Source organism: Castor canadensis, chromosome 6 (assembly GCF_047511655.1).
Source record: "Castor canadensis chromosome 6, mCasCan1.hap1v2, whole genome shotgun sequence".
NCBI lineage: Eukaryota > Metazoa > Chordata > Mammalia > Rodentia > Castoridae > Castor > Castor canadensis.
The window spans coordinates 145,280,829-145,303,478 of NC_133391.1; positions in this window are offsets into that span (position 1 = coordinate 145,280,829).

Below are 22,650 nucleotides of genomic sequence, written 5' to 3' on the forward strand. Positions count from 1 at the left end.
ACCACAGAGCTTAGTGGGTACACAGAGACCCTTTGGCTGCAAAGCCTTAAACAGTCCTGGTTTGGATCTCAGAGAAGGCCTTGTCCTTGGGAGGGCATTCTTCAGGGAGCCTGTGGCACTCCAGGCAGCTTGGATGTTTCTGAGATACAACCCAGCTGACCCAGAGGCTAGAGATGGCCCTCTGGCCATCCCCTGTGCATGGAGTAAAGTCTGGTAGAAACCACATCTTATTTTTCGTACAGTTTTCTTTTGGAAAGTGACCATGGGAAACAGAACAGATTAAAAAGTAACCATTTCCCACACAATCATTTGGGATGGCACAGGGTAATTAAACCAGGCTTGTCCATCCTGTTGACCTCAGCCCTTGAACCTAAAATGAACTTTCTTTCTTCTCTTTTTCACCCTCCTTTTCTCTAGGACTCCTTCAGGGGCCAGGTAGGTGCCATTTCTGTGCTTTTCATTGTTGCAAATGGTTCTCAAACACCCAGGAGTATAATTCCAATGGTAGTTCCTTTATTTCCATTGCTTCTTTCTACTTCCTCATAGTCCTCACATATTCCATTTTAATTCAATCAAAGCTGCAAAAATTCTTCAAAAGAGCTTTCTTTTATAATTCCATATGTAAATTCCATTTCATTCATTTACTTATTTAAAAACAGTGGCTTTAGGGAGCTGCTGCACACTTGAAACAAGATCTTTCCTTCCCCATCAACTCATCTTCATCAATGCAAGTCAAGGAAGAGACCCAAACACTTGAAGAATGATCCTCCTCCCCTGGCAAGAGTCAAGAATGGTCCACGACACTGGATCTAATCTTTGTTATCAGGGCTAAGAGGATGGGGCAGTCCTTGTACTTACAGAGAGGCTGCACCTTCCTTGATGTCGTTGGCCTTTTTCTGTAGGGTTAAGAGAAAGCCCTGGAAACCCACTTCTTGTTTCTCAACACTCATAGCCTTGCCACTAGTATCTGTTTTGAGCCCATTCAAATTAATCTCTCATTAACACTTTAAACAACACGTGAGCAGACTCATTTCTGACTCTAATTCCTACATTGTCCACATCCCCTATTTTATTCCTTTCTCCCACCTCTTTCTCATTTCTGGAATCTTTAATACTGTGTCCTTTGGAACTCATGATCTATCTTGAATAAACTCTTCTATATCTTCAACCTTCTCTAAAGGTTCCCCTCACTTCCTTGCTCTAATTAAGCTCTGCTACTTCTGCACTATCAAGTAACAAGATGTTTTTTCTTCCATACGTTTGGGGTTGGGGCTGGAGTATGGATCCTCCCTATTCCTCATTACCACTTTCAGAGCATTCTCACTCCTTTTCCTTACCAAGTATTCCTATTAGCATACATTCTGTTTTGTTCTTCCATCTTTACTTTCATCTGGAAACATTTAATGATCACCTATTATTTGCATTTACTAGGGCTGGAGGCATGAAAAATGAAAAAGAATCATTGCTTCCTATCATAATAAGCCAGAGGAGAGATTCTTTAAGAGATTTTTAGTGTTAAAGACTACAGATATAATGAGTTACAGTGCTTTAATACTGTCAGTGAATTTCCATAGTACCAGCTTTTTATTGACCAGGTAACATCTATAATAGAGGTCATTTTGCTTATAGTAAAACATTTTATGAGGTTTTATATACTTTCTGTCACTAGAAAAGATAAATTTGAGCTTACTTGTGAATTCTCATGAATAGTACCTGGCTATTTTTTTTTTATCCACTCCCTCGCCCTCCAAAAAAAAGGAATCTTTTTTTTAAACTAAGGTTAGGTAATTGTAATTGTTACAATTTATTGAACATCCATTAATTTATTGAGTGTCAGACTCTGGATTCAGTGTTTTCATGTATTTTGTTCATTTAATCCTTACAGCAAATTTGTGAGGCAGGCAATGCTCCCTTAATTGACAGGTATAAAACTGAGAAGCAGAATTTTTCATTTTTAATCAAGTTCCCCTCCATGAGCTTAATAAAATTTTTATTTCAATTAGAGTATCATATGAATTCTGGTTTGACTAGTCAAAGGACAAAAATGTATGTATGCAGATGGTCTGAACTAAATAAATCATGTGCACTTGAAAATGAGCATTTTCCTATGAAAGAGAATGTGCCAATGGCTACATTGTGGGTGAGTGCTTTCTGTATCATGCCAGAGACCCAAAGCAATGACAAACCAGTTTCCCCAACAACCAATACCATTAGGGGATAGGAAGGTAGAAGGACAAGGGTGAGAAAGAAGGAAGGAGCTCCCACTTATTGTTAAGATACAGTATAATTTTGTTTTTCTTTTTTGTGGCACTAGGTTTAAACTCTGGGCCTATACATGCTTGCTAGAAAGGCACTTTACCACTTGGACCACTCCGTCAGCCCTTTTTTTGGTGTGTATTTGTTTTCAAGATAGGGTCTCCCAAACTGTTTGCCCAGGATGGCTTAGAACTGTGATTCTCCTGATCTCTGCTTCCTGGAGTAGCTAAGATTACATGTGTGAACCACCAGTGCCCAGTCAGTATACTTTTAAAATTACATAGCTTAGCTTTTTTCACTCCCAATTTTATATTTTTAAACCTATTGGAAAAGTTGAAAAAACAGTGCAACGAGAAACCACATACTATTCTCATAGGTTCAAAAATTGTTAACATTCTGCCACATTTGCCTTTCTTCCTATTTACTGATTTATTTTTGACTGATTCATTGTAAAAGCTAATGGCTAGTGTAGTTCAGTGATAGGAGCACATGTTTAGCTGTGTGAGGTTCTGGGTTTGATTCCTAGCACCAAAAGAAAAAAAAGTTGCAAATCCTGATGTTTCAGCACATATCCCAAAGAACAAGAACATTCTACATAATAATAATAATCTAATAATAATACTTAAATTTAACACAAGTTCATTATTATTGCTACCTCATATGCAGTCTATTTTCAAATTCTCCCAATTGTCCCAATAATATCCTATACAGATCATTTCCCCCTGTGACTCAGGATACAATCGCAGATTCTATATAGCAGTTGATTGGAAAATTAGTCCTCCAGATCTAGAAGACTTGTCCAGGCTTTCTCCTCTTTCACAATGAAAGAATCCAGGCCAGTTGCTTTGTAGACTGTTTCTCAATTTAGATTAATATGATGCTTTTCTCTCATGGTTAGATTTACATTAAACATTTTTGGCAAGAGTACAAAATAGATGATGTTGAGATTAGTTTTTAACAGATATTAGATTTTCTAAACAAATAATATATTTCTAAAGAAATAATAAATATTTTCATTTCAGTGTGTTAAGGCATATTTACAATATTTATTTTCTTTGCTTAAATGCAACTCTACTCAAAACAGTCAATAGGAGATGAAACATTTTATTGTAGTAATTGTCAGGAGTAAGAAATCCTTTGCAGATTAGCAGATTGCATATGCTCATAGTCAAGTTTTTTTTTTTTATTCATATGTGCATACAATGTTTGGGTGATTTCTCCCCCTTCCCCCCAACCCCTCCTTACCTGCCCCACTCCCTTCCTTTCCCCCCCACCCTCTCCCTACCCGGCAGAAACTATTTTGCCCTTATCTCTAATTTTGTTGAAGAGAGAGTATAAGCAATAATAGGAAGGAACAAGGGTTTTTGCTAGTTGAATTAAGGATAGCTATACAGGGAGTTGACTCGCATTGTTTTCCTATACATGTGTGTTACCTTTTAAATTAATGCTTCTCGAACTAATCTTTTCTCTAGTTCCTGGTCCCCTTCTTTTATTGGCCTCAGTTGCTTTAAAGTTTCTGCATTAGTTTCTCTGCATTGAGGGCAACAAATGCTATCTAGTTTTTTGGGTGTTTTACCTATCCTCATATCTTCCTTGTATGCTTCGCTTTATCGTGTGATCAAAGTCCACTTCCCTTATTGTGTTTACCCTTGATCTGATGTCTGCATATGAGGGAGAACCTGCGATTTTTGGTCTTTTGGGCCAGGATAACCTCACTCAGAATGATGTTCTCCAGTTCCATCCATTTACTTGTGAATGATAAGATTTCATTCTTCTTCATGGCTGCTTAAAATTCCATTGTGTATAGATACCACATTTTCTTAATCCTTTCGTCAGTGGTGGGGCATCTTGGCTGTTTCCATAACTTGGCTATTGTGAATAGTGCTGCAATAAACATGGGTGTGCAGGTGCCTCTGAGGTAACCTGTGTCACAGTCTTTTGGGTATATCCCCAAGAGTGGTATTGCTGGATCAAATGGTAGATCAATGTTTAGCTTTTTAAGTAGCCTTCAGATTTTTTTCCAGAGTGGTTGTACTAGTTTGCATTTCCACCAGCAGTGTAAAAGGGTTCCTTTTTCCCCACATCCTCACCAACACCTGTTGTTAGTTCATAGTCAAGTTTTTTTTTTTTAATTTAAAAAAAATTTTTTTTTCATTTTTCTTTTATTATTCATATGTGCATACAAGGCTTGGTTCATTTCTCCCCCCTGCCCCCACCCCCTCCCTTACCACCCACTCTGCCCCCTCCCTCTGCCCCCCTCAATACCCAGCAGAAACTATTTTGCCCTTATTTCTAATTTTGTTGTAGAGAGAGTATAAGCAATAATAGGAAGGAACAAGGGTTTTTGCTGGTTGAGATAAGGATAGCTATACAGGGCATTGACTCACATTGATTTCCTGTGCGTGGGTGTTACCTTCTAGGTTAATTCTTTTTGATCTCACCTTTTCTCTAGTTCCTGGTCCCCTTTTCCTATTGGCCTCAGTTGCTTTTAAGGTATCTGCTTTAGTTTCTCTGCGTTAAGGGCAACAAATGCTAGCTAATTTTTTAGGTGTCTTACCTATCCTCACCCCTCCCTTGTGTGCTCTCGCTTTTATCATGTGCTTATAGTCCAATCCCCTTGTTGTGTTTGCCCTTGATCTAATGTCCACATATGAGGGAGAACATACGATTTTTGGTTTTTTGAGCCAGGCTAACCTCACTCAGAATGATGTTCTCCAATTCCATCCATTTACCAGCGAATGATAACATTTCGTTCTTCTTCATGGCTGCATAGAATTCCATTGTGTATAGATACCACATTTTCTTAATCCATTCGTCGGTGCTGGGGCATCTTGGCTGTTTCCATAACTTGGCTATTGTGAATAGTGCCGCAATAAACATGGATGTGCAGGTGCCTCTGGAGTAACAGTCTTTTGGGTATATCCCCAAGAGTGGTATTGCTGGATCAAATGGTAGATCGATGTCCAGCTTTTTAAGTAGCCTCCAAATTTTTTTCCAGAGTGGTTGTACTAGTCTACATTCCCACCAACAGTGTAAGAGGGTTCCTTTTTCAAGTTTTAAGCTTAAGAATGACGCAGGGCTAAAGGCGGCTCAGGTGTTAGAGCACTTCCCTAGCAAACAGAAAGCCCTGAGAGCGTCCACTAAACAGTCCCCTTAGTTCTTCATGCTTTATGGTTTTTTTTTTTTTTGCACTGGGGTTTGAACTCAGGACCTTACCTTGCTAGCAGGTGCTCTTACCACTTGCATCACTCTGCCAGCCCTATGTTTTATGCTTTTCACAATAAAACATGCAGGGGGCCATGGAGGGATGTGTGTGTGGGAATGATGCAACTTAAGATGAGTGAATGGAATTGGTTTAAAATGTGCATTTACTGTGTATAAGACTAATGAATCCACTATATTATTTTTGTCTAGGTGATGGTAAAGTTCTAGTAATATGAACTCTTTTTAGTAAGTCTGAATAAGTCTTTGCTGGAAAGTGCAATAAAACTAATAAGGTGTTTTGTGAGAATTGCCAAAATTGTTAGCTATGGAGACAAGAATCAGAGAAAATCTCCTGAAATAGGCTCAACATTTATAATAAGTATTTATAAATTTCCAATGCATGCCTTACAATAATAATTGCTGCCATTTCTAGAGTATGTACAGATCTTTTACATGTATCTACCTGTAGCACAATAACTTCAGGAGGAATATGTAATTATTAACATTTTGTAGACTGGAAACAAAGGAGCTTTTAACCATTATACTAAATTCTTTTGGTTTTATCAGTTTACAAAAATGCTATATTTTATGACCAGAATTGATGTTGTGTATTCTAATCTCCACACACACTTGCCTTTCTCACATAAAAAGAGAATAAACTTACATTTACATCTTTGTAAAACTAGTTCTTATTTTCCTCTCATAGAATATAGCAGCTCTGGAGATAGTCTTGTGTTTTCTGCTTGTATTTTATTTTTCCAATAAAAAGCATTAATTTGGCGTAATATAAGTAATCATATCAACAGCCAAAAATGACCAAGACACAAAGCTACTGTTTACATTCTCTTACTTACTAAGTGCTATGTTTGCTTTGGTTACCTTACCAGGTTGGCAAATTACTATTTTTTAATGTTACATTTTTCCATGTAAAAAAGGGATGCATAAATCTAAACAGGTGAAAACTTAATTTTAACTTTCCCTAAATTTTAAGCCAAATTCTAAAATGTATGTATTGTTTAGATATATTCTTTTACCTTATTATATTAATCTCTTTAAAATAAACTGTGGTAAAACTCATAATAGTAAAATAGAAATTTGAAGCAGGAAATTTGTATAGTAAATTATTTCATCATTAGTGTCTAGTTGTACAAAGGCTGTCAGAAGAGCGACTTTATAAGCAGTAGGAATAATTTTTAGTTTAAATCACCATCTAGCATATGATTGTAACTTCTGTATGTTCCTACAAATAGGTTTTCTACATTTGATGTGTTAGGGTAACCAGATTTGTAGGGGGAAAAAAAGTGTGTGAATAAGGTTTGCTTGTGTATTGCCACTAAGAGGAGATTTCTCCAGATGTCGAGCTAAACAATCTGGGGCAGGCAGGTGTGAGGACATTCACACATGTCCCAAGGACCACTGAGAAAACCGAGGTCTAATGTGTAATGCAAGTGCTGTGGTTCTGCTCACTTGTTTAATGTGATGATTTAAAACTGTGATAAGAGACAGGCAAAATGTGTTGTCAAATTCAAAGCAAAGTGTGGCGATCTGCCTTGTTTTCAACTTGTTGATATCTGATGAAAACACTTTTCACAAGTAAGGCTGATGAGCAGATGGTGCTAATAAGGCCAATTAAGTGCTGAGCTTCTGGAAATGTTTTTGTTGAGTGACATCTTCAGACTGGTTTCTGCTAACATGTATCTTAAGCCATGTGTTTCTAAGGTACAATGGTGTTATGGTCACTGGAATTTTCATTTTCAAGGATCCAGACTCAAACAAGATAAATAAAAACCCTCTGCCCCAATTCCTAAGATGGTATGTGAGTGATGAGATTCTAACCTTTTTGGGACTTGGGGCGTAAGGAGGGGAGCAGTCAATCTAGGTCATTTGTGTCTAGTAACTGGTGCATGAAGAAATTTTCTGCACTCTGCAATAAAAAAAGAAATACAGAAATGGATTTTGGGAGGATGCTTTTGCACTTCTTAACTTTTACTTTTTTCTTGGAAGTCTGATATTTATTCTCTTACTGACATTTATCTACGTATTTTATTTGGATCATAACTAAAAAAATGAATTATTGGTTGTTCATGAATGATCTTTAATTGTTTCCTTTATCTGAGTTTTTATTTTATTTTTAAATTTTATTTTTATTTATCCTTCCTTCAAGAAAAGATGTTATAAATACCCACATCTCCCTGCCTGCCCCTGCCACCAACCCCCATAGGTAATCATTATTCTAAAGTCTATATTAATCGTTCTCTTGCCTTTTAAAAAATATAAAAATTTGTTATAATTATATTTTAAAATATTGAAAGTAATTTTATCACAGACATGTAGAATTGAATGTCAAATATTTTAAATTTGCATACTCTTGTATTTTATAAAAAGGGAGCTTTTTAGAAAGGAAATTATCTAAAAGAGCAAGTTTTACAAAGAGGGAGTTACAAGGGACTTGCTTTTTTTTCCTTCTGATATTATGTTACTAATATTAATCCATATGCGTAGGGTGTCCAGGTTTGTTTATTTTCATCGTTATAAGAATAAGTAATTACTTACCCATGAGCATCTGACTTGTTTCTAGTGTTTTACTCTGATGGACACGGCTGCTATGAACATTCTAATACTTATGTTCTTAAGCATAGATAGAAAAATTTCATCAAAATATATTCGGGAGCAGAAGTACTGTAGTGTAAAATAAGTATGGATAACTCTACAGGATTATGTCAAATTGTTTTCTAAAGTGGTTCTACTTTTTATAAAATAATGCCAAATTACTTTCTCGTGGTTGTATCGAGTTATAGTCTTACCAGCAGTGATCAAGAGATCCTACTGAATCACATATTCTTTTTATTTTGTCCTGTATTCATTTATTAATATGTGCATACATTGTTTGGGCCATTTCTCCCCCTTGACCCCCGCATATTCTTTTATATGTTTAACTTTGTGTTTTCCAGAAATAACTAAAATATTTAACAAGGTAACAAGTTTAGTACTCTATCTGTAAGTCCATCTTTGACATTGTCTGCATTGAAGTTTCAAATTTTTCTCAATGTAAATAAATGGTATTAGATGTTTTTAGTTAATAGATAATTAGAGTTACCAAAAAACTGTACCTACTTCTCTCTCTCTCTCTCTCTCTTTTGGCAGTACTGGGGTTTGAACTCAGGATTTCATGTCTGCCACGCCAGTGCTCTACAGCTTGAGCCATGCCTCCAGCCCATGTACCAACTTTTTGCTTACCATTTCTTCTTGCATCTTTCTTCTTAATTGATTTTTGTTTTTTCTCAATGTGTCCTTTAATAATTTTTTCAGTGACCGCCTGTGAGTAATAATCATTCAGTGTTTATGTGTGTTTTAGTAATCTAATATTGTATAACAAAGCACCAAATACTTAGTGGCTTGACACAACAATAATCATTTTGCCCACAAATATGCAATTAGGGCAGAGCTTGGTGGGGAAGGTTGTGTCTGCTCCATATGGTGTCAGCTGGGTAGCTTAAGTGAACAATGAAGAAATTATGTCCAACAAGGTGCACTCATGTGGCTAGCCAATTGGTGCTAGCTGTCAGCCAGGAGCTCAGATCGGGTTGAAGTCTGGGCACATGGTTTCCTCTTTCAGTGACCTCTCCATAGCCAACTCACAAATGATGTCTGTGTCCAAGGGCAAACATCTCAAGAGTGAATTAAGTTGTAATGATTGTGGTTTATGACCTGGTCTCAGAAATCACATAGTACCACTTCTACTGTACCTTTTTAGTGAAAGATGTCACAAAGGCTCACAGTCTCGAGGAGAGTGACCATAGACTCTACTTCCTTGTGGCCTGGAAAGAACTATAGGAAAAGAAATTTTATTGCAGCCAATTTTTTGAGTGCAATATAAAGATTCATACTTTTAATTTCTGTATTTATTAAAATTCTGGGAAAATTCTCAGTCACTTTCTCCAGTCTTTATATCTAGAGCATTAAATTCCCAATCCAACCACTCTCTCTCTCTCTCTCTCTCTCTCTCATCTCTCCCTGTCTCTCTCTCAGTGGTACAGGGGTTTGAACTCAGGGCTTTACGTTTGCAAAGTAGGGGCTATACTGCTTTAGCCATACCCTGAGTCCATTTTACTCTGATTATTTTGGAGATAGGGTCTCGTAAACTATTTGCTCTGGCTGGGCTTGAATTGTAATTCTCCTGATCTCAGCTGCCCAAGTAGCTAGAATTACTGGTGTGAGCCACCAGTACCTCGCACTTCTCTTGTATTTGCCATCTTTTTATTTCCCTATGCAGTTATCTGGGTTGATTCTCAAGTATTATTTTCATTTGAAAGAAAATTTAGTGGCTATTTTTTTTTGTTTCTAGAATTCCTAATTATTTTTTTAAAATCCATGTGTTCATGTTTAACTTTTTCCTTTCTTTCTTCTTCCTTTTTCTTTTCTTCTTTCTTTCTTTCTTTCTCCTCCTTTTTTTCTTTTGGTGGCACAAGGGTTTGAACTCAGGGATTCACAGTTGCTAGGCAGGTGTTCTATGGCTTGAACCACACCTTCAGCCCCACTTCTTTCTTTTATTGGTGCTATTCCTTCCTTTATCTCTGTGAAGATGGGAACAAACTCATTTTCAAGCACCTTTCTAATTGTATTATTGCTTCAGTTTCTTTAGGAGAGAATCTTCTAGTTGAGTTTTGTGGTTGTTCTTTCACAGTAACACTTTTCCTCAAGTTTTAATTTTTTTTTCCTTATTACAGGTTCATCTTCATTAACAATCTTATTCTCCTCCTCCTACCTTTTCTCTGAGTAAATCTTTGTCTAATGGTTATGGGGTTGAAACCGCCTCTTTATATTTAGAACATGGTTTTATATTGGTGAATCAGTATTCTTTTCATTAGGAATAACGCAAACTCTATTCCCAACACAACACTAAGCCCCTTTGCCTGGTTCCCAAATTTGTGGTTCTGGCTACTATAACGTTTGGCTATAGTCCTAAAGTTCTGTTTCATAAGGTGAATCTGGATACTACGGAGTTATTTTTGTGTTGCTTTGACAAAATACCCAGCATAAAAAGTTTAAGGAAGAAAGGACTTCTATGGCTCACGGTTTCAGAGTTTTCAAAGCATCATGGCAGGCAGGGTGTAATGGGGCAGATGTAGCTCACATCCTGGTGTCCAGAAAGCAGAGAGAAGGAAAGGGACCAGTACCTGGTATAACCTTCAAAGAAATGCCTCCAGTAACCTATTTCCTACTGCTAGGCCCACCTCCTAAAGTTTCTACCACCTCCCAAAATAGTGCCAACAGCTGGGGACCAAGTGTTCAAGTCTGAGCCTGTGGGAAACAGTTCATATTGAAACCATAACAGTTACCATCCTCAGAAGTAAGTGGGAACTTTTGATTTTTATCTATCTGAGTGAGACCATTCTTGCCATTTGAATATCTAGTAGTCACTGCTCATTTCCAGTGCTGGAGCCCAGTAGTCCTAACACATCAAACCCTGCTTAATTTCATTCTGTTTTGTTCTAGGGGGACATTGTTTATATTTCTTTAACCCTTGCTTAAAGTTTGAGGTAGACTACTGTTACCACTTAAAGACATCAGTTTCTATAGTGACATTATCATTAAATGAAATTATGTGTATATGTAATTATATGTATTGTTCCTTATTTTGGAATATATATGTTTTATATTACTTTGACATTAAAATGTGTTTTATTGCAAAGATAATGGTAGCCACATTTCTTAACATCCTCTCTTGCCAATTAAGAAATTGACAGAATTGTATTAGGCTTAAAAAATTGTTCTGAAACTTTAGTAGTCAGTGCTATGTGTAATCTGGGAACCATTGGATGAGCATTCACAGGTACCTTTGAGCAAAAATGTATTATGTGACTATCAGTCATTTGTCAAAGCAATTTAGATGGGTATAAGATGTATATAGTCTTGTGGGAGATGATGAGAGTAATACAATAAAAAAGATATGATTCTTTTCTTCTGGAATTGAATTTAAAATTTATTCATCTACTTTGTGCTCCAGAGTATGTGCACATACTATGATACTCAAGATTGAGGACCATGTCTGATTCATACTCTACATAGCTAATTGTATTGAATACTGTGCTAAGGCTATCTTTAATTTTTAATTCACTCTGCTTTTTATCCTTATCATCATAATCCCTACAAAGTCCCATAAAACAGAGTTACAAAGATGACTAAAAATAGGCCTTTGCCCTCAAGGAACTCATAATCTAGTTAGAAAGACAGGACACATGGTTAGAAAGATGAAGAACACTGCAAGCTAGCACATAACTAATTTCCAATGAGTGGCACAGAGAAGAAATGAGAAAGAAACCATTAAGAAAATATTAGCCATGCCTGAGTCATGTGGGCACCACAGGTGGCATAATAACATAATGCCTCTCCAAACTCAAAATATTTAAACATTCAGGTAATGAAAGATGCCTGTATGATCATGGTAAACTTCCTCTTTACTGTCCAGAAGAGCTATTTCAGCTCAAACTTGCATGCCTTGTTCAATAATGAAAAAACTCAGCGATTACTTGGATCTACCTTCCTGTGGAATTTAGCAATTTTCTACTCTTACAAGAGGATTCTCTCTGTATGTGTGCAATGTGTGCATCTCCAATTTTTCTCTTTTGAAGAACACCAGTTATGTTGGATTAGGGCCCAACCTCATGACTTCATCACCATTGGAAAGACTATCTCCAAATAAGGCCACACACTGTGGTACAGGGATTTAGAATTTCAACACATGAATTTTGAGGTGAACACAATTCAACCTATTACAATGGAGAGCTTTTTTTTATTTGTATAGTTACAGTGAGCCACTTGAAAAATTGCAAAGAGGATCAATAGAATAGAATAGAATAGAACAGGGACTTTGGAAATTGACCATGACATGATCAATTGATTTTGGCAAAGGTGCTAAGGCAGTTTACTGGGGGAAAGTGTAATCTTCTCAGCAAACGGTGATGCAACAAGTAGACAGCAATATATTGAAAAAAAAAATCTTACCCCTTGCCTCATTCACACATATACAAGAATTTACTGTAAATGGAGTATAGTCTTAAATCTAAGAGCTAAAAACTACAAAACTTCTAGAAAAAAACATAGTATGAAATCTCAGTAATACTACATTTTGTAAATGTTTCTTTAAAAGGATGCTGAAATAAGTATAAAATAACAACAAAGTAGACTTTATCAAAAATTTTTAAGTTTATCTGTTTAAAATACACTAACATAATTGAAAAATGCAGGTTATAGACTGAAAGCATTTGCAAAACATACACCCAACAAAGAACTTTCATCTATATTATGTGAAGAACTCTTACATCTTAGTAAGAAGACTAACTCCAATGGAAAATATGCAAAAGAGTTGAAGAAATTTCACCAAAAAAGTATTGACAGCAAATAACCACATGAAAAGATGCTCTATATCATTAATAATTAGGAAGTACAAAATAAAACTATAAAAATACAAGTATATACCCAAAAAGACAAACCATACCAACTGCTAATAAGAAAGTGGAGTGATATGTTCTCTGATACATGGATGGCTGGAGTGGAAAATATTCAGCTTCTTGGGAAACTTGCTGTTTTTTGATGTCTGTGTATTTCAAAACCTATAAAATTATACACTTAAATAATGCTGTTTAGTATATCCAATTATATCACAATAAAGCTATAACATTTTTCTGGTATTTCTACTCTAATTTCCTGGAAAGTCTATGAAACAAAGTATTACATTTATATTCTCCTCCTCCATCTTTTATTAAAACAATAACAATACATAACTCCAAGATAGAATGAAACAAACAAGAAAACAAAATCAACTTTTCCATTTTTGAGTGGAAATTTAAATGGAAAGAAAATGGTAATTTATTTCATAAATGATATCAGTTTATGACAATATTATTATTTTAAACACAATATTTTAAGATATTGGGCATTAACCAAACTTATATGTATTTTATATTTATATCATTTTAAACTATATCATTTAAAATAACAAATATAAAATAAAAATTTTGTGACACATTGGGATATTAACACATCATGAAGACAGACCCTTCTAGACTGTAATTTATTACAGTGAGCACTGTTGACATCTCCATTGCTGGTGGTTTATTAATTAATCAAAAAAGTGAGCGAAGGGAAAAATAATACAAAAGCTATGTAACACATTTGAAAACTAAAATTTGTATTTCATGCATTCATTCACCAAGTATTCAATGGAACCAAGTTTTTCCCTTGAGTTTTGTCCTGATTGGAGTTTTACACTTTTTTCCTTAGATCACAGTCTCATTTGTACTTATCTTCAATTTCATGGTTTCTGTTTCATTAATATGGAGATGATATTTAAGACATTGCACTGCAGTCTGAGTGCAGAATCTTTCTGGAATTTTGTAACTAATTTTTTTAAACAATTGCCTTATAATTTAACAATGTTTTTAGCAGCTTACTTTTTAACATTTGAAGCATGTTGACTTTGTTTCTGTAGAATCGAAGCCTAACTTTTTGCATTCATATTTCTTATTTTATGTAATATTTAATTAAACTATATATTAACTGGTACAATGGCCTCAGATTTGGGGATAAACAACTGACTTTTTGTTGTGCTGGAGGTACATTGTGGCATTTACAAAAGTTTTTGCAATATATCAAATACATCAAAGTTGAATTCATTCTCCTTTATGCTCTCCCCCTCATTCTGGAACAATTTCAACAGGTCTCATTTTTCCATTTTCATACATGTGTATACAAAACTTGCACCATATTCACTCTCCTACACCCTCTCCCCACATCCACTCCCACTCCTGCTGATACCAACCCTCCAGACAGGACCTGTTCTGCCCTCCTATTTTCTGATTTTGTGAAAGAAAAAAAAATGACATTTTTGTTTGTTTAGGATAGCTCTACAGGGAGTTTCCTGTGACATCTCCATGTATGTATGTATTATAACCAGAATTGGTTCACCTCCTCTATTTTTCTCCTTTCTATCTTAGTCCCCTTCTTATGGTGATTTCAACAGGCTTAAAAATTCACTCTTGTATAGAACATTAGCCATATTCACCTTCTTAACTTCCTTCTTTTACCCTCCCCCTCTGGTATGTGACCTCCCCTTAGTGCGACCTGTTTTTCATAGTATTGCTGCATTTGCTTTAGGTCTATATTACACATATGAGGGAACATGTGACTTTTGGTCTTCTGGACATAGCTAACTTCACTTAAGATGATGTTCTCCAGTTCCATCCATTTCCCTGTGAATGACAAAATTTCATTCTTCTTTATGAACAGTTGGCTCTTGATTAGCATAAATCTCAAATAAAGGAACAGAAGGTCCCAAAATGTTTTATCTATCATCTATCTTTCAGTCTTTCTATCTATCTATCTATCTATCTATCTATCTATCTATCTATCTATCTATTTATCTTTCTTTCTTTCTATCTATCTATTCATCTAGGCAGTACTGGGGTCTGAACTCAGGGTCTCACACTTGCTAGGCAGGCAGCTCTACTAATTGAGCCATGCTCCTATCCTTTTTTGCTCTAGTTTACTTTACAAATAAGATCTCATGCTTTTTGCCCAGTCCGGCCTTGAACTGAGATCCTCTTTCTTCTGCCTCCAGAGTAGCTGGGATTGCAGATATACACAATCATGCCTCTCTTATTTTTTGAGGTAAGGTCTCACTAATTTTTCTCGTGCTGGCCTCAAACCATGATCCTCCCACTTCTACCTCCCAAGTAGCTGGGATTATAGATGTGAACCACCATGCTCAGCCTCATGTGTTTTACTTTTAAACTGTTATGAGGAGAATTCATTTGAAACATTTTAACTTTATACTGTATGCATTGTTTCTAAAAAAGTAACCTCAGAGGATAGTGTAACTAAAGAAAAAACAAGGCTGATTGTAATTCAAAGTAAAATTGCTCAGAACAGTAAGACAAAGCAGCATGCTATAAAGAATGATTTATTTGAGTTATAGTAACAATTAAAATATAATAATATAATAAGTATTACTCAAGTGAAATATTAACCACATTGGCATATTGAAATGGCTTATGAGATCTCAGGGGAAATAATAATCAATATTGCAGGCCTTGTAGTACTAGTTCTAACTTAACACAGAAAGAACTTTCATGCATTGAAAAGCAATGATTGCCACTGTGAAAATTTCAGTTAAGTAGCAAAACAAAGGCATACATTTCTATTGTTTACCAGCTTTTCCAGTTTATCCAGTTGCATCAGTTTCATGAGTGTGTTTGGATGTTTCACACTGAAAGTTTTTGGAATTGTAAAAAGAAAAACAATAGATCTTGTAACAACAGCTAATTTATCATATTCATCAGTCTCTGAGGGGTTTCTAGGAAATCTGATGATACTTTGAAACTAAGAACTTAACTGTGCTACATATGAATACAACTACTCATGGAAATTTTTTGAGATTGTCTCTTAAGACATGCAAAACTGATGTGCATTTTTTCTGGCATATATGATTTCTGCAGCTGGATTAGTAAACAATAAAATTCACACTCGCTCTGTGGATAGTATTGCTATCAGTCTAACTTAATTCTATAATTGCTTTTTCTAATAGAATGGACTGTGTTCATGTACAGATATAAAACAAGGTAAATGAAATCTTTTTACTCATATTCTAATTGATGTTTCAGATGATTATTGAAGAAAAATGGAAAACCAGAAATTTTCTTTGCATTTTTCTAATTTTCTAATTGTATCCTTGATATCAACTAGATAAGGCATCAGTATAGTAGAGTTTTTATACTCTAGATGCATTACTTAAAAATACTTTGTAAGGCTGGTGCCAGTGGCTTATACCTATAAACCTAGCTACTTGGGAGGCTGAGGTTGGGAGTGTCATGGTTGGAGGCCAGCCTGGGCAAATAGTTCAAGACACCTCATCTCCAAAATCAACTAGAGCAAAATGGACTGGAGGTGTGGTTCAAGTGATCGAGGCTGTTTGGCAAGTATAAAGCCCTGAGTTCAAACCCTAGTCCTACAAAAAAAAAAAAAGAAAGAGCACAAGGACATCAGTACTGTTTAGTGACACTGCCTTGATGTGTGCTTCAGTGTCCTTTGCTCATTTTTTATTTGGTTTTTGTTGCTGTCATTCTTAGGTTGTAGGAATTCTTCTTATATTTTGGGTATTAATCCCTTTTCAGATATATGATTTGCAAATATTTTTTTCCCATTCTCAGAACTGTCTTTTCACTCTTCATGGTGTCTGGATATATTACTTTCAACCCAAATGATTATTATTACAAGAGAGCACCAATACATGAAGCATGTTATGTATAAAATTATTCCATGTGTAAAATCTCCATATATAAATTGTCCCATAGAATTAAGAAATGTAGTGTTAGAAGTTATGTGATTCTTTTAGGCCATGAAGATTGATATACTTAAACCATACTTAATAAGATAATAAGCATATGAACTTAAAGGGTTAATATGATTTTCAAAAATACCTTACATATCCTCAGAGAGGCTTATGCAGGTAAAATCTGACTAAATGTGTATAGAGTTTTGCTTTATATATGTTTTCTTTTCAACTAAGAAAACATAGTAGAAGGGCAAACTAGTAATGCTGAAGGAGTGCAAATTGAGGTAGCCCCTGGGGTCCCTGTGTTAACAGAAGCAGCTACCTGCTCAGCTATCACCCAGGTTGAGTTTGGCTTAGTGTGGTTCCTGAGATCAAAGTCTTAGGAGGAAATCATCAGAGACAAGCGAGGGCATGAATGCTTTATGCTGAGAGTATATAATTTAGTATATGTAAGACTCACTAGGAAGGCTATTTAGTGAATTCCATGCCCCATTCCTCAGAGATGTAGGATAAAGTCTGCGGAGAGTCCTAGGAATTCGACTTCGTATCAAGCATTCCTTGTGATTCTGAATCCAGTGATCCATGGGACACAGCTGAAGAAACACTGTGGGGTCCTTGGGCTTTAACCAGCTGCCCCCTCACACTTTATGGTTCTCCCCATGATATATCAGGACCATATAACATCACATCTTCAGTTGATGAGAGAAACATAGTTTCCAGTAATGTGATAGAGATGAATGGTAATTCGTGAAATTAACTTTGTAAATTCAGAGACACAAAGTCTTGTTCAATTTGTGTGGTGAGAGTAAAACCACTGGTTTTTAATCAGAGTAAAAATAAAGATAAACCGTAGGAAGATCCACTCTGAACATCTCAGATTGTTAACCACACTGGACAAATTTTTGCTTTATTTTTTAATGTGAAGCTTCTGGGCTTGTGGAGAAATTTTGGGCCAAGTGCTATCCTCAGCCACCATGTTCTTCTAGTTGATTTTCCTGCTTCGTGTCTTCTGGCAACCAAGTATCCCTGACTTGGATGGTTTTGTAGCAGTAAAATAGCTTGATGAAAATTTCTCAATTTTAGTGTGAAAGCTGGTAAATTCAGAATTTTATGTTTTCCTTATCACTTCATCTACAGGAAGACATGAATCAGAAATTAAAGTTCTGGAGAAAAGAAAGTGTTTCAGTGAATTTAATTAAACATGAGGATTTTTTTTAAACCAATACTTGTGAAATGCCACTTTTATCTTCATGTTAAACCTTAAAGACGGATTAACATCTGACTTCATTTGTTTCTTTATATACACAATGGAGTATTATTCAGTCATAAAGAATAACAAAATCATGACATTTTCACGAAAATGGATGGAACTGGAGATCACATTAAGGGAAATAAACCAGACTCTGAAAGACAAACATCAAGTGTTTTCTTTCATATTCAGAATCTCGGGGGAGAAAGGACATGAAAGCAGAAGGGGGACTATTAAGGAAGAGGAAGGCAATCAGGGGGAAAGGGATAAGGGAAGGTAATGGGGGGATGATTACGATCAAGTACATTATATGAGCTGGGGGTGAGGTTTCAGTGGTGGAGTGTTTACCTTGCAAGTTCGAGGTCCTGGGTTCAATCTTCAGTACTGCAAAAAAAGTTCATTATATACATGCATGAAAATGTCACAATGAAACCCATTATTTTGTATAATCAGTACATGTTAATAAAAACGTTCTTAAAGAAGAGGAATTAGCTGGGATCATTGTAGAGCCATGTGAAGAGCGGTCAGTATGACGCAGAAGGAAGAACATGAGCCTTAGAGGCAGACAGATGTAGCTTTGTATCTTGGTTCTTCTACCCAAACTGTGACTTTGAGGGAAGTTATTCCTGAGTCTATCTATTATTCAAATGTTTGAATTTCTACTCTATGCTTTCTACTCAGCTGAGTACTGTTTTAGGCACTGGGAATATAGAGACCAACAATCCAGACACTTTGGAGCTTGCATTTTGTGAGGGAAGAAAATCAGTCAGCAAACAAATAAATGCAAAAATCATTGATTGTGATAACTGCTATAGAGGAAATATGACAGAAAATAACTGGTAGGACCTACTCTAAATAGAGTGGCAGTGAAGGCCTCTCTGAGTAAGTGAGATTGGAGAATGAGCAGTCATAGAGAGCAGGAAGGAAAGGTTCAGCAAAGATGAAGACCCTGAAGCTGAATGAGCTTGATGTGTCCAACAAAAATGGAGCTAATAAGCAAGCAGAGAGTGGCATGAAGTATTTGCATTTCGTGAAGAGATTTGGAGCCAGATCATACAGATTCGAGTGGACCCTGATTTGAAATTTAAATTTTATTTTCAAAACAATTGGAAAATTTTGAAGGTTGGAAGCAGGGGAAAAATATGATCTGATATATGTTTTAAGAATGCTGCCCTGAAAAGTAATTTGGGATATGGCATTCTATTAGGAGGGTCTTACAATAATCTGGGACAGAGACAATAAAAGCTTGAATTGAACAGTGGAAGTAGGGATGGAGAAAAGTATATCTATTTAAGATGTATTTTGGAAAAGAGGGTGATGGACAATCTGTTTGTGGACTTGGTTGGATTGAGAAGTCCTCAGGAGATTAATAAAGCACAACTCTGGATGTGTCTGGGAAGCTCTTTCAAGAGAGGATTAACTAAAACACTGAACCAAGAGGATATTAATCACCAGAATAGATCTATAACACAAAAAGAAATTGAAGCTGCCATCAACAGCCTCCCAAAAAAGAAAAGTTCAGGACTTGATGGATTCACTGCTGAATTCTATCAGATATTTAAAGAAGAACTAATACCAACTCTCCTTAAACTGTTCCATGAAATAGAACAGGAAGGAACACTGCCTAACTCATTTTATGACGTCAATATTACTCTCATCCCAAAACCAGACAATGACACCTCCAAAAAGGAGAACTACAGGCCAATTTCCCTAACGAACATTAATGCAAAAATCCTCAATAAAATAATGGCAAACCAAATCCAACAACACATCAGAAAGATCATTCACCTTGACCAAGTTGGCTTCATCCCAGGCATGCAGGGGTGGTTCAACATATGCAAATCTATAAACGTAATACAGCACATCAATAGAAGCAAAGACAAAAACCACTTGATCATCTCAATAGATGCAGAAAAAGCCTTCAACAAGATCCAACACCACTTCATGATAAAAGCTCTAAGAAAACTAGGAATAGAAGGAATGTACCTCAACATTGTAAAGGCTATATATGACAAACCTACAGCCAACATCATACTTAACAGTGAAAAACTGAAACCATTTCCCCTAAAATCAGGATCAAGACAAGGATGCCCACCATCCCCACTCCTATTCAACATAGCACTGGAGTTCCTAGCCAGAGCAATTAGGAAAGAAGAAATAAAAGGAGTACAAATGAGTAAAGAAACTGTCAAAATATCCTTATTTGCAGACGTTATCATCTTATACCTTAAAGACCCAAAAAACTCTACCCAAAAACTCTTAGACACATAAACAGCTACAGTGGCAGGATACAAAATCAACCTACAAAAATCCTTAGCTTTTCTAGACACCAACAATGAACAAACTGAGAAGGAATATATGGAAACAATTCCATTCACAATAGCCTCAAAAAAAAAAAATCAAATACCTAGGAGTAAATTTAACAAAGGATGTGACTGACCTCTATAAGGAGAATTACAAACTCCTGAAGAAAGAGATTGAGGAAGACTACAGAAGATGGAAAGATCTCCCGTGCTTGTGGATTGGTAGAATCAACATAGTAAAAATGGCTATACTACTGAAAGCAATCTACATGTTTAATGCAATTCCTATCAAAATCTCAATGACTTTCAATTCGAGATTGAAAAATCTACCCTAAAGTTCATTTGGAAGCACAAGAGACCGTGAATAGCCAAGGCAATACTCAGCAAAAAGAGCAATGCTGGAGGTATCACAATACCTGACTTCAAACTATATTACAAAGCAATAGCAATAAAAACAGCATGGTACTGGTACAAAAACAGACATGAAGACCAGTGGAACAGAATAGAGGACCCAGATATGAATCCACACAACTATACCCACCTCATTTTTGACCAAGGTGCCAAAAGACAGCCTCTTCAACAAATGTTGCTGGGAAAAGTGGTTACCTGTCTGCAAGAAATTGAAACTAGATCTATGTCTATCACCCTGTACTAGTATCAACTCAAAATGGATCAAGGACCTAAATATCAGACCTGAAACTCTGAAGTTACTACAAGAAGGAGCAGGAAACACTCTGGAACTAATAGGTATAGGCAAAGACTTCCTCAATAGAACCCCAGCAGCCCAGCAACTAAGAGAATGGATGAATAAATGGGACTTCATAAAATTAAAAAGCTCCTGCACAACAAAAGAAATGGTCTCTAAACTGAAAAGACCACCCACAGAGTGGGAGAAAATATTTGCCAGCTATACATCAGACAAGGGACTGATAACCAGAATATACAGGGAACTAAAGAAACTAAACTCTCCTAAAATCAATGAACAATTAAGAAATGGGCAACAGAACTAAACAGAACTTTTTCAAAAGAAGAAATTCAAATGGCCAAATAACACATGAAAAAATTCTCACCATCTCTGGGCATAAAGAAAATGCAAATCAAAACCACACTAAGATTCCACCTCACCCCTGTTAGAATAGCCATCATCTAAAACACCACCACCAACAAGTGTTGGTGAGGATGTGGGAAAAAAGGAACTCTAATCCACTACTGGTGGGAATGCAAGCTGGTGCAATCACTCTGGAAAAAAATTTGGAGGCTTCTTAAAAATCTAAACATAGACCTGCCATATGATCCAGCAATCCCACTCCTGGGGATATACCCAAAGGAATGCACCACAGGTTACTCCAGAGGCACCTGCACACCCATGTTTATTTCAGCAATATTCACAATAGCCAAGTTATGGAAACAACCAAGATGCCCCACTACTGATGAATGGATCAAGAAAATGTGGTACTTGTACACAATGGAATTTTACTCAGCCATGAAGAAAAATGAAACCTTATCATTTGCAGGTAAATGGATGGAACTGGAGAACATCATTCTGAGCGAGGTCAGCCAGGCTCAGAAGACCAAAAATCGTATGTTCTCCCTCATATGCGGACTTTAGATCTAGGGGAAATGTAGCAATGTCGTTGGACTTGGATTACAAGAAAAGGGGAGAGAACATATGGGAGATAGGAATAGGTAGAAAACCCAAAACATGAAAGCGTTTGATGTCCCCACTCCAGAGGAACTAATACAGAAACCTTAAAATGACAGGTTATCATGAGTAGGGGATCAGGAACCAATGTAAAGATCAGTTAGAGTTGAATCAACATGGGTTGTAACACATGGGTACATGAAAGCAATAGTAGGAATCTTTCTGTATAGCTATCCTTAACTCAACTAGCAAAAACGCTTCGTCTTTCTTATTATGCTTATGTCTTTTCTTCAACAAAATCAGTGATAAGGGCAGAATGGGACCTGCCTGGAACTGAGGCGGGGAGGGAGGAAGGGTAGGATGGGGACCAGGGTGGAGAAATGACCCAAACAATGTATGCACGTGCGAATAAATGAACAAAAAATAAAGAAAGAAAAAAAAAGATGATTTTCCTAAACCACAACTTTGAACAGGTTAGTGTCTGGCTCAAAACAACAAACAAAAAACAAAAAACAAACAAACAAAAAAAACAGTTATCTTAAAAGCAAAAATCTCACAGTAAAAATACTGGTCAGGGTCCTGTAAGATCTGATTCTAACATAGGTGAGATGTACTACAGGAAAATGGTAAAAGCTTGGCCTCTAGAACCAAAATGTACGCCAGC